Here is a 17,998-nt window from a genome sequence, read left to right on the forward strand (position 1 = left end):
AATTATCGATCTTCCAAGGTCCTTCTCTCACTTCAGGCTCAGACGATACCGCGATACCAAGAACGTGCTTCGCGCAGACAAGAAAAACGCAAGTTAGCACACGCGCATGCGATATGCGAGGTGCAAGGCGAGCATCGGATGAGAAAAGAGACGGAGGTGCATACATATATCTCTCCGGGGCTGCGGGACGATATATTTTATCAACGTTGGCGATGCATAAATCCCTTTTTCCCTTCGCGCGACTACCAAGCCGGCTTACTCACTCTCCGCATTAATTCCGGCCGCGTTACCCTCCTATCTTTCCGGCCCTCTGCCCCGCGCGCGCGGACGCATCGAAGTGCATCCCCATGTTCGGATCTCTAGGCGCGGCGCGCGGCGCGACCGGCCGCGAACTCGTACAAAAGCGAGACGCCGAACGGCACAATCGATATATCTCCTTATCTCTCTTTCTCTCACTCTCTCGGCTAGGCACGTATATCCTGCGGCTATCGGATGACACGGTGTCGATGGACGAGGAAAGGAGCCTTACGGGTAGGACAACGAACGTTGCGCCTCGCGAAACGAACGGCCGTGATTGCGATCTCGGTTCGCGAATAATCCTCGGCAGATGTACGATCGGGATGGGAAAAAAAAGGGGGAAAGGAAAAAAGAACGATCGGACACGTCCGAGCGAAATTGCGAAAGCGATTTGCGAGCATGTAAATTACAGCACCGCTTCGGAGAATCGTCGCTCGTATAGTAGACAGACGTATCCAGTGGGTATTCGTGGACACCTCCGTGGAGATACCCGAACGTCTTCGGAATTATTCAGATTTATGACAAATATGTAAGAGAAGCGCCTTCTCACCGAACCATTTTATGCGAAAACTACTGGAAGTAAATCACGTTGGCGCGACGCTAAAGAAAAATAACATTCGCGGGTAAAGATTAAATAAAGCTTCGGCTGGGAAAAGAATCGATAAGCAGGAACACCGCTTTCAGAAAATATATGTTTAAAGATTTTATTCTACCTCGTAGGGTGTAACTGTTTACAGCTTCCATTAACGTTAACTATAAAATAAACTCGGAACTTTATCTCCCCGAGCCTCGAAACGGGCTTTCCGCTTATGCGTCCTTTTTTCCACAGCCGATACTATCTCAATTATACAAGATTCGCTTCGCGATTCAGCGGAGAGACTGCTGCCGCAGTCCGAGATACATATATACGACGTCGAACTGGAGCAGCGAGCGCGGAAAAGCACGCGGAAAAAGAGAATTTTCTCTCCCGCAACCGGTCGCACTCTCTAGTTCTAGTCCAGAGAGACAAACGGTGTGACACTTCAACATGCGAGAAAGAATAAGGTCACGGAGTCGCCGTGCTCGTGTTCGATCACGTCGCTGCGCCGCGCCGCGCCGCTCGCGTTAAAAGCGCATTCACGCTCGCGCGAAGCGACTAGGTGCTTCTGCTTCTCGACTCATTACAACCGATCGTTTAACCGCCTCCTGCATCCGTGACAGGACAAGAAGTTCGGTAACGGAGGATCGCAAAGTGAAACTCGCGTGCGCAAGGTTTCCTACAGGGTTACACGATCGTCCGCACGAGAAAACGAGGAGCTCTCCCGCTGTTCTCTCTCTCTTTCCCCTCGTTCGCGCCCGAAACTCGTTTCACCCGGTCGTCGAACGATATCGATTATACCGGCGTCGACGACTCCGGGCGTTCACCGCTCACCCGGAAGAATCGACGGGCGGAAATTCGTCCGCGAACTTCGCCCCTGAATCCGATAATTATCGCCGGCACGCGGCCCCGTTGCCTTCTTTCCCGTAATAGCTTCCGGTAACCGTATGGAGAACCTGCACGGTCGATATTCCCAAACGCGGTTTGGGAAGTTATATAAAAAAAGTTTTTGAGATATTTGCAAAAATCAGATTTTCTTTTGCTTAGAAATTTACATTGAAAAAGTTACTTTTCGAAAAGTAACTTTGATAAATTATTGCGACGCACAAAGTTACGTTCTCTTCCTGCAACGCTTCGCTCAACCAGCACGCTAGGACGATCGTCATCGGGCAAAGCCTGGAAGGATTAATGCCGGGACGATAACCCGCGGCAGGATCACGCTGGGCGTGTTTCACTATTTGCGGCCGGCATGCCGACCGTCGCGCATCCTTGTTGCTCTTAGAACAATACTTATGCATTCGCCGCATCGTTGCAGAACGCGGAAGATCGATGGTACGGAAGGGATCCGTAAACACCGGAGCAGAGCGCGCGCTGTGCACGGGACGCATCTCGAGGTCTACGATCGTTTCGTAGAAAACAACCGGCCCACAGCTAAAGAGTTTCCTGCCGCGACTCGTTTGACCGCGTAAAACTTCCCCGTATACGCGCGATACGGCCGTCGTCGTTTATCCGTTCGCCAAATGAGGCTACTTACGTTTACCGACTTTTTAGCGAACACTCGGAAAATTGATGACGGGATTAGACGTGATATATATATATACACGCGGGATAACGATCAACTTCGCGATTCGATATACGCGAACGCCTTTTGGTATTTCTGCGCAACGGAATTTTGCACGGTACGTCTTGACTGATTATGAGAATTAAAGATTAAAGAGCGTTCTCCTTGATAAATACTAAGCCTCGAAATACCTTTTAATTTTTCGTGATTCTACTACTTTTTCATTAGCTAGCAAGGTTAAAAACATATAATTAGATTTAACGACTCGAAACATTTGCAGCGCCTCGTGTTTTTGTTGCGCTCGCAACTCAACTAATCTCTTGACCGAGTAAAGTAGGTCTAACCGCGCATACGGTGCATACGCGATGCATCTACCTATAGATTCGAGCGCGGCATTCAACTGGCTAGAGTTAGAGAGCCGAGCCTACTTCTGGCGTTATCGGTCGCGGAGGTTTCTCGCGCGAACCCGGAAGACCGATCGATCGGGAGGAAGTCGCTCGAAAGAGAGAGAGAGAGAGAGAGAGAGAGAGAGAGAAGTAAAGAGCGCTCGTTCGAGCGCTCCGATTTTGCAACGATCCCGATCCAGCGTCGCAATTTCTTCCTCCCGATTAACTTCCAGCCTGCTTTTCGAGGAATTATTAATGTTCGGCCTCGAGGCTGAAATGTTTCCTGTCCGCTCAAGTTTCTCGATCGTCCGCTCAGAAATGGTCCCTCCTCTCCAAAGCAATTCCGCTCTTTTCACGCTGATTTAAATATATACAAATCTTTTTTTTTTTTTTCGTTCTATTCTGGCACGTAGCTGTAATTAGATCGTCGAGTGATACGCACTTAAAGTAAAAGCGAATAATTTCGCGATAAAATTTTACTGCCGGAATATCGCCCCGCAATTCTAGATTAACGATCGTGGTTATTAATGCGGCCGAGACACTTTTTATACTTTTTGACGTAGCCGGTGCACCATGCGTTTATTAACGTTTTGGAATAACCGTTTTTCGTTTGGAATGTTTAGCGTATCACCGTACGGCGAGTAATGATATATTATGTACTTTTACTACCTGTCTTTAAACGTGCAACGTTTCGCTTTTACTTCTAAACAATATTTTGCTACATGCAAACGAAGAGGAAAGCTGACGTTCGGGAGAATTCTTCATCGAGGTTTTGTCAAAGTTACTTGACGTGTTAATTTTCTATCATCGGAAAAAACCGCGGTTTCACCATAAGATATAATACTATGTAAGCAAAATTATGTGGATGCGATTGTCTCTCTCGTGATTTCCTTTCACGTGAAAACCGTTTATTACGGTACTTGAAATTTTTGAAATGTAAATCAACGGGACGCACATCGCGTAATCACGCGTTTAGGTGCAGAGTCGTGTTTTTCTATGCTTTTCTTATGCTTGAAATTATTAGAAAATTATCATGCAGGAGACAGGCAGGTACTTCGTCGTTTTGTGCATTTAGCATCTTATTTGTTTCTCACTCTCCTTTTGTTTTTTGTTATCGCTTTCATAAATGTATCTAGCTACTTTTCCATCTAAATTGAAAATCGTCTGCAAAGTTCGACGTGTCGGTCACGTGTTGACGTTAAATTAGCATTCATCGATGCGACGAGACTACTCGGGTGTTTCGTTCGAGCCGAACGATGACAAAGGGAGAAGTGAGATTATGCACCGAGCGCGGCCATTACGCCGACAGCCTGTATACGATCGCGGTAATAACAGTACATTAGCGACGAACTTATGCATTAGGCAGGACGATAATGAGAGAGGCGCATGCAGAAGCGATGCAAGAAGTCCCTTTTCGTAATCGGCACCGCGAGATCCCGATACCTTAAATCGCGCCCTCGTGATATCGAAAACGGTCGAATTAATTCGACGACCGATAATCTCGACGCTTCTCAGTTCTCCCAAATTGGCTTTGAGTTACGTGCCTAAATTAGAGTTGCATAAATTAGCATCTTTTATTTGTTATCTTCAAATAAATTCGTATTCAATTAACCTGACTCAACGCGACATTGTTTATATTTAATTAAATGACCTATTTGCTATTAAATGGCCGTAATTTTAATAATTGTGAATTAAAATACAACTCCATTTTTTAATACATTTCTATCATTTATCGAGTAATGTAGTATGAAATTAGAAAAAATGATAATGAGGAAGAAGAAAGAGAGAAAGAAGAAAGAGAAAAAGTGTGAGAAAAGAGTGAGAAAAAAGAGAGAGAGAGAGAGAGAGAGAGAAGAGACAGGCAACTTTCTTAATTCCGTGCGGCGAATTTAGGACGGGCGGCAACAAAGAAAAAGTGTCGCCCTACTTATATCCCTTTAAGAAAAAGCAAAAGAAAAGGAAAATGCGTATGATAATCCATTGAATGTATTACATGCGATTTATTGTAACAAATCGAGAAAAATGATAATAGTCTCAATATTATTTAATTTTATGCAACTCGCTTTCTTCGAAAGACTAAAAGCATTCGAATAGTAAAAACCACGGTTTACCATATACATATAATCACCGTTAATAAATTACGCTACTTTACCAGTGCCATTAGAGAATTAACGTTCGCGATATATTATATTGATATAATTACGCGTCGTTGGATGCCGCGCCCTAATTGCACGCTTAATTCAATAATTGCCCGAAAGACGTAACACTGGGGGGCCCCAAGGGGAGATTTCTGTTTACTGGCCGACGCGGTCGCATCGCGCTGCCGTGCGCACCATGAGAAATGTAGCGCATAATCGTTAACATGCCGTGGCGACTGCGCCATGCTATTCGATGCATCATTGTCCCGTCTTGTGGACGACCTCGGAACATACCTACATATCGGCGACACCAAAGTGGCTCTAAGCGTTCGAGTATCTCTAAATAATGGTCATTTTAAATGACGCACAGCGGAAAATTTTTTCGAGCCTGTAATTTCCACTTAAACGGCTGCGGTTTATTGATTATTATGAATATATTCGTGCTGCCGTCGTTATTCGCGCAATGTATGCGCAACAGCCACCGCTAATTTGCTTACAGTGTATCGTACTTACGGGACTTACCCGCGTGAGTAATAAGCAAGTATACCCTATCTCCGTGTAGCTGCAGCTACTTGCGGAACCACTTTGTATCAACATCGCCGCGGTGAGAGCATCGAGCATCGATCATCGAGCCGTCGATCGGCGTAGCGATCGTCAGTCATACCGTCACGTCGACGTTCGGCCTCGTATCCGGGAGACAAGGCGGATCCGCGTCGGAAAAAGGATTAATCGGTGACTCGCGATTTTTGTCGTAGCTCGTCGCGAGAGGGTACTCATCGAGGAAAGCAGCGAAAAAAAGTACCGGCCGCTGGAATTACCCCGAGCGAGCGTGCAACGCGAGATTAGCACCGTGCAATTTAATGCAATAGCGTCGCAGTCGGCTTCGACGTGTGTATTTATAGGGTGATTTCGAAATTTTTCCGTCAAAACTTTGCAGACGAATTTCTTTTAGCTACGTAATTCAATTTATTTTCTCAACAAAAATGTTGAAACATCAAGATCTATAGTTATGAGAGATATAGTTTTAATGAATAAAGCTACAGGAATAAAAATAAGCAAGAAAATGATGTCTAATTTCAAGTTAATTTTACGAGAATTTAATTCAGTTATTGATAGAATTTGTTTACAAAGTGATGAAAGAAAAGGAAAAATATTTTCATCCAGATGAAAAGAGGTGTATACCTATACTTCACAAGTCTGATGGCTTTTAATTTAACGTCACTCTGTACGTATCTACGTATCGGTTCCGCTAAACAAATGGACGAACGAACGAAGGCCTGCACTTCGTAAGTCATTATTAACTCACGTATAATTACGCGGCGAAGCGGAGGGGCGGGTTTCCATCGGATAGAGCGAACGGGGAAAAGCAAGGATTCGCGATTCATCCGGAGTGTGGTGGTATTTAAATTGGCTTAGTGCATGCACACAGGTGCGCACACACACACACACACACACACACACACACACACACACACACACACACACACATCCGCATCGCCGTTCGTCCTTTGAGGAACTCGCCGCGCGATTATCTCGGCCACTCTAGGCGGACAACCCTTGCTCATCGCACAGGGTCGTTATATCGAGGCGTAATATCGACATCCGTATCAAAAAGATATATATGTTGCACTTGGCATCCGTACATTAATATCGTCTTTAAGAAATAATCAATTCTTCATGTTACATTCCACCTCGAAAAAAAAAAACAGTGGTAGTATTATACCTCAAAAAAATCTAAGTAACAAGTGGTAGACGTAATCTTTGTATTTCGAAAAATCTCGAAAAACCTAAGCAGTAGTATCTTTACCTCGAAAAAACCGAAGTAACAAGTGGTAGACGTAATCTTTGTATGTATCTCGAAAATATGTATCGATTATATCAATATTAAAACGTGAAAATTAAACTCAAAAGCTTAATTATATAGAAGCGTGTGAGAACCGAGTTGCAGATATTAAAAGGTTCCGCTTATAATATAAATGTCACATGTCAGATACGTCAGATGTCAAAGATAATGAAATACGCGGTTGGCAAAATATATACACTTGAGGAATATTGTGCTAATGACGCTTGGAAAAAGATCTGTACAAAATGTTAAAGAGTGAAAGGCAACGGGTGCCTAAGCCGAGCAGAAAAAAAACCGGTCACGCTAAAAACCGTCGTCGTCGTCTTAAAGCGATTCGAAGCCACAATTACGCGCGCGGATGGCTACACGGTGTGATTTCCCATTTTGTTTTACGCGCTCCCGCGACGGTAATGCCCGCCGTAATTCCGCGTATGGCGCGATTTCATGACAACGGCCGTTTCGTATTTGAGAGTAATGAAAGTGCCAGTGAAAGTTGTGGCTCGCGAGGCGAATTGCGAGAGGCGACCGAATGCAAAATTTCTCTCGTGTTCGCGCCATTAGAGTACCTAGGCGCGACGCACCTCTAAGCGCATCTCATAAGTCGCGCGTTATACTCCGCGCTGACGAGATCTGTCTGTTTTCACCCAGGGGTTTCGACCCGCAGCAGTAGGATTCCGCGGCCGGGAACCGTTCGGATGCCATGCCGCGAGAACAGGCTCGAGAGTCGCTTATTATTTTAAACGCACGTTCCGAAAGACGACTTCCTGGCTTCCGCTCGTAAATATCTCCGATTTTAGAAATTTACCATTGTCTTTTTCTTTCCGCGAAATATATAAATTGATACACTTTCGTACAGCGAGAGTCGCTCGCGCGCAATTGCGCAATTGCACAAACACCGGCAAATTTCTCGATATGCAACAATAATAATCGTACGCGCAACCGGATATTTTCTGGATGATTTACGGTCCGAGAAAGCGCAATATAGTCGCTCGCCCAATAAGCGCGTGCACATTGAGTTCAATTGAATTTTACAACGCTCTCGCGTCTCCTTCGGCCGCTCGGCTATTCGAAACAAAGAACGATCTCGCCTTGTTGATTTCTGCAACGCCATAAATCCCGCGGAAAATGAAAGAAAGCATAAAAGGATTACGCAGCGGGTTTTAAAAGCGACGTACCGTCGAACGGTGTTTCGGACCAAAAACTACTTCACCCGTCCGTGCTTGAACGCACAGTTCTGCGTCGGTTTCCACACGCCGCCGGCACAATTCTGGGATTCTCGTTACGGCTCGTCTCGCCCGCGCTTCTTTGCCTCTCGAAATTTTTCCACCGGTTGACTTGTGTAACGGACCATTGTCCGCGTCATTGTCCTCGCTTTTAAACCGAGGCACGAGGAGAATACGCACGGGGACGGTTACCCGCGCGATGAACGCGTCGAGCGAAATTAATTTCACGCAACACATTGCATTTTATTCGAAGTATTCCGTATTCCGTATTCCTCAAAGATCTCGCGACTCGCGCGGCATAACGACGCGGGAGAAATACGTGCCTACCTACGCGGAAATTTCCTCGGGGTGGCCTTGTGCACGCGCCAATGCCGACTTGAGCGTGCATAACGCGGGACACGCACGCGATAGCGATCGACAAGCGCGAAGCAAATCGCGCGATGCGGAAGCATCTTAATTTTTAATTAATTTGTCAGTTTTTCATATCTCAAATTTTAATGATGTAGCAACGACAGTTCTTTTTCTTCATTTCTCAATCTATTTATCCGATTCTGTCGCGAATCGATTCGCATCGGTGCTCTCTACCATATTACGTCTAAGACCTAAGAGACCGTTCACGTAACAATCGGAACTGTTTTCACGTCGAATCGTTTACTTATGGGACTCGCGCCGTGCTGCATAAATGCTTCTAAATAGCGCTCGCGCTTGCACGAGAGCCTGGAAATGCCGCGATGGTCGCGTACGCGCCATTCGGAACTTCAGGTGCGTGAGAAAACTCACGCCGTGCGGAGCGAGAGGCTCCGCACTGAAAGAAGAAAAGGAACATTGCATAATTAAGGATTGCGATGGCGGTTACGTCGCATCTAAACCCAGCATCGTAGAAACACACACTCTCACCCCCTTCTTTTTTCCCAGCCTCCGATACTCTTACGCCCGTAATCGACGTACAGGGTGTATCAAAAAAACGAAAATGGAATAGTATCATGAATCTAGAATCGATTTTCTCTCAACGAGACTGCGAAAGACTATCATCCGTCATTATATATTTTTATCATTAAATTTCTGACAAAGTAAATCTCATTTGAAATTGAAGAACAAAAGATTCGCGTGTACTCCAGCTGTCTGAGGTTTCAAGTTGCCGCTCATTTAATCGCTCTTGACTCGAATAATTGGCACTTTTATATTTTCGCGAGAGACGATCGTGTTCAAAGTAGCAAGAGAATTTAAGATTATTAAGATTAAGATCGCGAGTTATGAGACAGCCTGTAGATGTAAGTGCGGCACGCGGGCGGGCACCTATATACCTATGTAGTCGGATAGGCGCGCGTATCTGCGATTATTTATCCGTAGGTTGAACAAATACCACGGCGCGCGCGTCATGGGAAAGGTCGTTGAAAAATCGCAGGCTCGCGGCGCAGCAGCATTAGCGGAATAGAAACGTCGTTATCTCGCGAGACGATGCAACACGCGGGCCGAGCCTCGCCGCGCCGCGCCGGGCGCGTCGATAACACCTTCGATCGTGGAGCCGGTCGGGCTCGACGATCCAGCCGAATGGTATTTGCGGCGGAGAGCCAATAACTATAAATTTACGATCGCGCGGAGCTACCTGCCAGCGAAAACTCGGTTAGCCCTTAGTCGCCGGACCTTCATCTCCCCCTGCCCGACCGTACATTGAGTTGGATTCATGTCCACTTGGAATTCTTCTTAGCTAATCTCAAACTAATTGCCAACGTAAAAAACTCATATTGATCATGTCATTATTATTAGCGATCCAAATCAAACTATCTCACAAATTAATTCGCGACAGTAGAATCTTATTTTTTTTAAATTCAAGTTATCTCCGATTCTATTTAAAATAGATTTAGCAAATATTTAAAACGTTGAAAATTTAAAGTATACGAAGAGATGAGACTCATGAGACGTTTTGAGAGAAATCTTTGGCGGGAAAGATCGACTCCAAGTTTTGTTTCAGATATCAGGCGAGCCTCCATTTATCTCGAGACACTGCCGCATACGTGTTCACGTATCACGCAAGTAAAACATTAAGAGCGCGCGTACGTGCTCGCGCGATCGAGCCGTGCGAAAAGTCTAATAACCGTCAAGGTAGAAAACGGGGTCGGCGATCCCCAGGAGTCACACGATCCGTTGAATTTACTGAAGCGAGGTGCAATGTTTCCGAAGTAATCAGCGTCGCTAAAGGTCAGCTCGCGCCTCTCTCGGGTAGCCGTTTATGATCCACGACGACGTGCAAACAGCCGCGTGTTCTCTTTTGCTCGTGAAAGCAGGTGCGCTCGCGTGTCGCGCGGGTCACTGGCTTCCGCGCGATACCATTAAGAAGCCATGATCGATCTATTTCTATTCTTTACGCGATATAAGAGTTGCACGATATATATATATATATATATATATATATATATATATATATATATGTGCTTGATAAGAAACGTATCTCAAGTTCGTTCACGGAGAAAGTAGGTGCAGAGGAAATCGATAAGTAAAGTAATATCATAATAGTCAAGGCAATAACAGGAAATATGATTCAATGCTATCTTTTTCTCGTCAATACCTTTGAAATCGATGGTCTTTCAATTTATTTTTATCTTAGCAGAAAATTGATAAGTAGGGATCTTTCATGTTGCAATTTAAATGTCAATGATAGTTACGTTATTTCGCTGTCTACTTTCGAAATACTTTCAAAATGACTAAAAAAATTCCACAATATGCAATTTACAAAATGCAATTTTTAATTAAAAAATGTAATCAGAATAAGAGTGAAATGTGCATATTTTATGAGCTTGAAAACAGTTAAGGAATGGGATCACTGATCTTGAAAATAAATCGGGAGTTCGACGTTGAATTGAATTCTTGCAAGCGATTGTATGACTTACACATACACCTGGCTATAGTCAACAGATATTGGCACACGCGGTAAGGTGCAGCATTACGTAATGTCGAGTTTACGAGCCCAGGCTTACGGATTATTCGAAGGCTTACATACATATGTATGTCTGTGTGTGTGTACTACCTGCCGTCCGAGGGACACGGATTAACGAATTGACGCCTGAAAACTTTCCTTTCCTTATACCGCGCGGTGAAAACCTCGGTGGTAATGTTCGGACCGAGACACATCGGCTATTAGGAAGAAAGAGAATTCTGGCTTCCGTTAATTGTGCGGCGCATTAACCCTTTTGGGACCCTGAATTTTTTCTCAATTACAGAATCCAAGACTCGCTAAGGGCATTACGGTTTTAATTGGACGTGCTTATGCAACGGAAAAAAACAGTCTTCGCGAATCAGTTTTTCAGTTACGACCTTTTCAGAAACGTATTACGAAAAAGATTCTATTTGTGGGGCGCATTACGGCAAAGGTAATCACTGAATTATAATTAGTCTTAGGTATATAGAATTATAACTCACGTTCGCTGAATAATACGTTGGGTGGTACTTTTTATGGTTTACTACGCGCAATTTTCCTACGCGGGGAATAATTAGCCGGTTAGCTAACAAATGTAATGCAATGGGTTGCAGATTAGCGTTACTTTATCTTCTCGTAGAATGGTACACCGCCTTCGGCGACAGTGTCGCGCATAGTGCAATTTAGCGTTTATTCAAGCATGTCCCTCTCTTTCCGCGCGAATTTTCGACTTTCACCCGCAAAAACGTCCTCGCGGGTGAAAACCTGCGATAGGATCGAAGTAATGATGTGTAAGTTCCGCCAAACAATATAATGTTCGTCCACCGCGGTTAAAGCGGTGGACTGTTAGAAAGCTTCACGACCGGACGATGCCACCGGATCCGGTAAACGATTCGAGTGAATCACTAATAAAAGTGATTGTTTAGTTCGACCTAACTGGCCATATTTATTTAATTGTAATTATTACAACTAAAATCAAATTAAGCAATTATTTTTGTTGGTTATGGCAAAGAAAAAAATTATTTTCTGTGAATTATTATATAATATTTACAATTGACAAGGAATAAACTTTTAAATAAATTTATTTAAAAATCAGTCCATATTCAAAATAGTAATATAAAAAATATTGTTATAATTAATATTTTACATACTTTGAAAGCTGTTCCTCTTTATTCATATAGCAAATCGTAATTATACTGAGCCTCCTTATCGCAATAGTACGAAATAATTATAAAACCATTAAACGTGTTTTGAGTGTTGAATGTGCGTGAAATTACGATTTACAGTTTAGGAGCTGTCCCAGGCACTGTTATTATCGTTTCTCGCGAGTTTTATGATCTGACTCTAGATTTTCTCGGTTCGTAATTTAGCGGAATGCTCGTCTGCAACGTGCTCAATTCGCTCGCAACGGATCGTGCCAAAGTCGGCTACGGGCTGCGCAAAAGGACAAGGCAATTAGCGCGAGAGAAACGGGAGCAATCGCGCTTACGTTTACATGCCGTGAAAAAATGCAGATAAACCATTATACGCGTAATAATGCCATTGTATTCGAGCGTGTTCCTCGACGTGTTCCGCGCGTACCCAGTACGGTTTTACTTTCGGAGTCAATTTCGAGCGTAATTAGACAGTTTCTGGGCGATTCTAAAAAACTTAATACACCCCTCCTGGAATCGATCCCACGATTAATAACGGGCGTTATTATTTGTAGAAAGGTGTTCTCGGTCACGTATCGCGAGATTCCGTTTTGCGGGCAAGCACCGAACGCGGAGAAGTATGCCGGTCAGCTACGAAATTGCGATCGCCGACGGCTGAAAGGAGCGTTGCGGTCGTTCGCGAACATATAACAGATGTTCTTTTTTTTTTCTCAATACGCCGCACAATTAAGCCGCAGAATTACATGTTAATTTAAGCGACATGTGTCCGTCGCGTTGGCGAGCAAGTATACCATATGCTGAACGAACCGACATGCAGAGAGGTGCATCGAAGGTGATATTATATTAATCCTTTACTACGACGTCGTAAATGGTGCAACGCTTGTTGCGATACCCCGTGACAAATAACATGTTCTCGGGAAAATACGAGAGACCTGCACCGGCGCAGTTGTATCGTATATACATATTTAAACATATGCATTCAAACAGAACTTCGCGTCGAAAATATTTTCGTCCGCTTAAAAGTTTCCCAGCAAGTTCAGGGTTTTGCTTAATGATAATTTTATGGACAGTCCAGTATGGGAGCTATTTAATAGCGAAGATATGTAAATTAAATCTCGAGCGAGGAAGGGAACGAGATAAAGGAGAATTAATTTTCTGCGTCGTAAAGTCAAACAGTCTTATTGGATGATTAATGGTCTGTCGAATGAGAGATGTTTTGTGCTCGGTAGCCGGCGGTTAAATGTCGAAGAGATATCACTGCCGCTGATGGGTGTCGCTGACCCGCTGACACACATCGATCTCCTCGAAATGCACACGCGCTTCTTACGCCCGTGTGTCTACCTGCCTGCGAATACGAACGAGCGCGCTTTACCGTCGCGAGTCAATGAACTTGCCCGGTTCCTTTCCACCTGAACTATTTTCTCGCCTTTTCGTATCGCGTGATATTACGTTTTAGTTTGTTAAAATTCGACCTGCATGCGAATTCACGGGGAAATAAAGAGGCTTTGCAGGTTCCTTGAACGAGTAACCGCCGGTAAAAAGTTCTCGTAGGAAACTACCGGAGCTTATTAGTCGGAGCTTACCCTTTGACTTGTTTTTCAAAGGGTTCGCGGTGAGATTCGCTCTCGCTCGCCATATAGTTCGAGACTATCATTACGAGTACTCGCGATTTATAGCACTCGCGACCAGATAAAAATCTGATAGTTATGGGAGTACGTACGAAACGCCCGTAACGTCGTTCAGATATAACGATCGAGATAACGAGAAGATTTTAATTATCCGCGATAGGGCTCGCGGCATAAATTGATCCGCAGATACGATCTGCCGCGCAATTCCCCGCCGCGCTTTCGATCGTGTGAAAGTGAATCCTCCGTTTCGTAAGTCGAAAAGAAGTTAGTGATCTGCACTGATCAATCGCGTATAAATATAAATATATATTTGGCACTTCTCCATGCGATCTCGCTCTCGAAAAATATGTTTCAAACAAAGATTGATTATGGCACTAATAAGCGTAATGAAATTCAAGATGACTACTTGATGATTATTTAAAAGAAAAGATACATGAGACTCGCACGATAATTGTTATTGCATTTTCTATTCAAGCCATGTAACGTGTGAGGTATTAATATCATTCCAATTATAGCGGCAGAAAAGACTTGAATTCCCGAGAAATAAAATCGTCATCAATGTCTCGTTGTCATTAACATAAAAAATTAATATCTTAATTAAGTTATTTATGGAACATAATCTTAAGTATCAAATTTATAAACAAATATCTCTTAACAAAGTCATTTTTAAAATACTTGATATAAAGTACCTATATTTTAACGTATCTCATATATATAACTAATTAAGACTGAAAATTTATAAAAAATTGATATGAAACGCTCTTCTGTTTCGCGATAAAATATTTATTCAGTTTTATATTATATTACTTGCATCAAACATTTTATATTGTATTATAACATTATATATATATATATATATATATATATATATATACACATATATATAATCTCATAGTATATTGCTTGATATAAAATATCTTAACTTGACATAAAATATTATATTACTTGATATAAATCTCATAAAATTGATTAAAACTGCTTTATATAAAATCAATATAAAAAGAGCTCTTCTGTTTCGTGATATAAAATATTTATTCAATCTGATATTACTTGCAAGTAATATAAAACAGAACACATAATAAACATGCACATGGATGGGCTATAAAAAAGTAGAAATAAAATAGACATATTATTATACATATGATAAAATAAATATAATTAATTCTCTTGTTTTTTTTTGTAAAATAAACTTGTTAGTATATATACGATAGGGAGATAATTTCTGTCCCTTTCTGGTTTATATTTATAACATATACCTACATATTGAAAAAGATTTCAAGTATTGCTTTGTTGAATCATTTGTACAATATTTAATCCTGCTAGAGATATAAAAAGGTAGAAAATAAATTATTTTAAGGACCTCATCTTAAAATCTCATATTTGGGAGGAGGATGAGAGAGAAAATGAAGTAATCGAGGAAGTAATATACTTACTAATTAGTGAATATCGGCTGTCTTTCCCTGTCATACTTATGTCAATTTATTTTTATTTCATTTATACACAATACATAAATATCTTGATTAAATCTGCATCATCCATGGGAATTACCATAAAGATACTTAAAAGCTTTATATTATAAAAACTTTATTTACTGTAGTTTTATTTCATATTTTCTTCTTACATCTTATGTTTCCTATTTCTAAATAATGATTTCAAAAATTTAACTACTTACATAATGTTCGAAACGTTAAAAAGTTAGTGTCTTAATTAAATTAATAAAAAGTATTAAATAATAAATAAACACCTCTGAATATAAAATATTTGAAGCTATTCCTAAATTACTAATATCAATATTTTAACGTATAGGTACTAAACTTTGATACTACTATCGTACTTTATATTAAAATTGTCAAATTATTAATAATAGAATGTATCCTCATGGTATTTTCACGTTGCGTTGCCTGAAAAGACAAGAAGTGCAAAGGATTCTACCAGATTTAAAAGTAATACATCTGTCGTGCAAAAATCGCTTTCGCACGCACAATAAATAGACAAATAAATGCATCATCTCCAGGATTAAGTATCTATTTTATTCCAGCCCATCCCGTCTTAAGGTAATGAATCTATGATATTTTATATATTTTTAATGTACGTTCTGAACGTTTGATACATATGTACATATATTTGCGTACACATCAATATATATTATATATCTCGTAGTTTTCATGGATCCATTATCTCGATTTATAAGATAAGCATTAACTATTCACTCACCAATATGAAACGACACGCGGCGGAGTTGTAACGCTACATCGACCTGCAACACACAAATACAAAATCCAAATTAGTGCTCGAATGACATACAATTAACACAAAAAAACCTAATAATTTTACACGAATTTCACGAATATACCATTCGTCTTTTAAAGGTAAGTACCAGGAATAAAATATTATATAATTTCCGCGGAGAAATCTTTTCCGTAAACTTTCGTAGAAAGTCACAAACAAAAGTTTCCCTTTTTATCACTTATACAAATTATTATTCAGGTGCACTTGTACGAATCGTTCAAACAGGCGATTTACAAATAAACGAAAAAAAAAAGAAAATTAAACAATTAATTCCGAAGAGAAGTTTAACGAGCAATATATAAATAATAATGATATTCACCACGGGGTTGCTCCGCCGTCGCCCGATGCCTCCCAGGCCTCCTCCTCCTCTCAGATCCCTCCATTTCGCACCAGCACAACGCAAATTCGACGTATATACGTTCGACGCGACACTCGCGAAAGAATAGAGGCTAATTACGATCTCGCGCGCTAATTACCGAAGTAACGCGCGACACTTTACATACGCACTCCCGGCGTTAATTGACGCTCGAGCTTTACTACATCACAACGGGTCGAGAAAGACACGATTGCGCGGAAAGAGAGACACGATGATCCGCTCGACATCGACGATCGATGACGTTACACGAAGTGGCGCGAAAACGCTACGGCGCGCGGGAAACGGGAAGCGGGACGGACTTCACGGAGAATCGCGGATCGCGGAGCCAACTTCACGCGCCACTCCGTTCTCCGTCTCTCGCGAAAAAAGAGATCGACGCGGGCGTCTCGGGAGACACACGATCTCGTCCGAGCATTCTTTCACCGTATACCACACACACGAAAACTCGGATCTCGACTCGGATATAACGACACGTTCGAGGAGATACGCACGAATTGAAATTCGAGTCAGACGAAAGTACGGCGTCGTGTCGCGCGCGACAGATATATACCGGCCGGCTATATTTCCTCGCGAAATACTACTTTCGACGAGCCGCCGACGCACGAGTGCCGAATCTACACCGCCACGGATTGTCGAATCCTGAGTATCACGCACCGTAACAATCACCGTGAAACATCGCGTCGCGACGATCACCGGCGCGAGCTCGATCCGCTGCGTGTCCGCGACGTTCCGCCAATGAACAATCATGGCGCCCGTTTTCCAGCACTACGCGGTGTACTACGCGAGTCAGAGAGCAGCGACGCGATTTGAACCTCGATATCACTCGCGCGACGTACGAGATATATCGCACGTTGACGAGCGATCGACACTTTCACCACTTCTTCCTCGTTCGATTAACGTCGTCGAAGGAGCAGCGAGGAAAAAGACGGCGCGGCGATCCATGGGCCGCTTCTCGTTATCTCGAACGAAATACCTTCTCCGGGAAAACTCGCGCGATGTATCTAAACGCGTAAATCCACACGAGAATTACAACGCGTTAAACGAGCAATCGACACCTCCGCGGCTCTTCCCTCCCTCAACTCACGTCGTCGAAGGAGCAGCGATCGCGAGAGAAAGACGGCGCGATTCGCGGGCCGCTTCTCGTATATCTCGAGTGAAATACCTGCTCCGGGAAACAAGAACGACGTTGCGCAGCATCTGAGGAATCGAGGAGCTCGATAGTGCGGCGGTGGCATCGTTTAATTGCGAGGGAATGATCGCGCATATCCTCCCGTGGCACTCGTTTCGGCGGCTCGAAAGGTAATGCGAGGAATGCGAGGGACGGAACGTCCTCTGCCCGGTGCGCCCCGCGCGGTGGTGACGTCACGGCTCACCCCGCCTACGCGGCGCGACGCGCGCGGCCGATTCAAAATTCCGAAAACTTGGAATTCCTTCAACGAACGATGAGAAATCAACGTATGCCGAATCTTCCGTTGACTTTCACAGGTTTAACTGATGGCCATATTCTGCGTTCTGTCTCGGTGGTGTCTGGTCGACGTCGCGCAGCTGTTTCTCGAAACGCGAAGCGATCATTAGCCTGGCCGATAGATTAACTCCCACAATCAGTAATCGA

At 43.1% G+C, this 17,998-nt stretch overlaps 1 protein-coding gene across 2 annotated transcripts in view; it reads left to right on the top strand.

The window, feature by feature from the left end:
• The window catches only part of LOC112461094, a 42,118-nt gene that overhangs the window by 1,874 nt on the left and 22,246 nt on the right, over positions 1–17,998 (top strand). The gene's annotated exons all lie outside the window — the stretch shown is intronic.

This window comes from Temnothorax curvispinosus, unplaced genomic scaffold, assembly GCF_003070985.1.
Source record: "Temnothorax curvispinosus isolate PA1 unplaced genomic scaffold, ASM307098v1 QBEX01011057.1, whole genome shotgun sequence".
NCBI lineage: Eukaryota > Metazoa > Arthropoda > Insecta > Hymenoptera > Formicidae > Temnothorax > Temnothorax curvispinosus.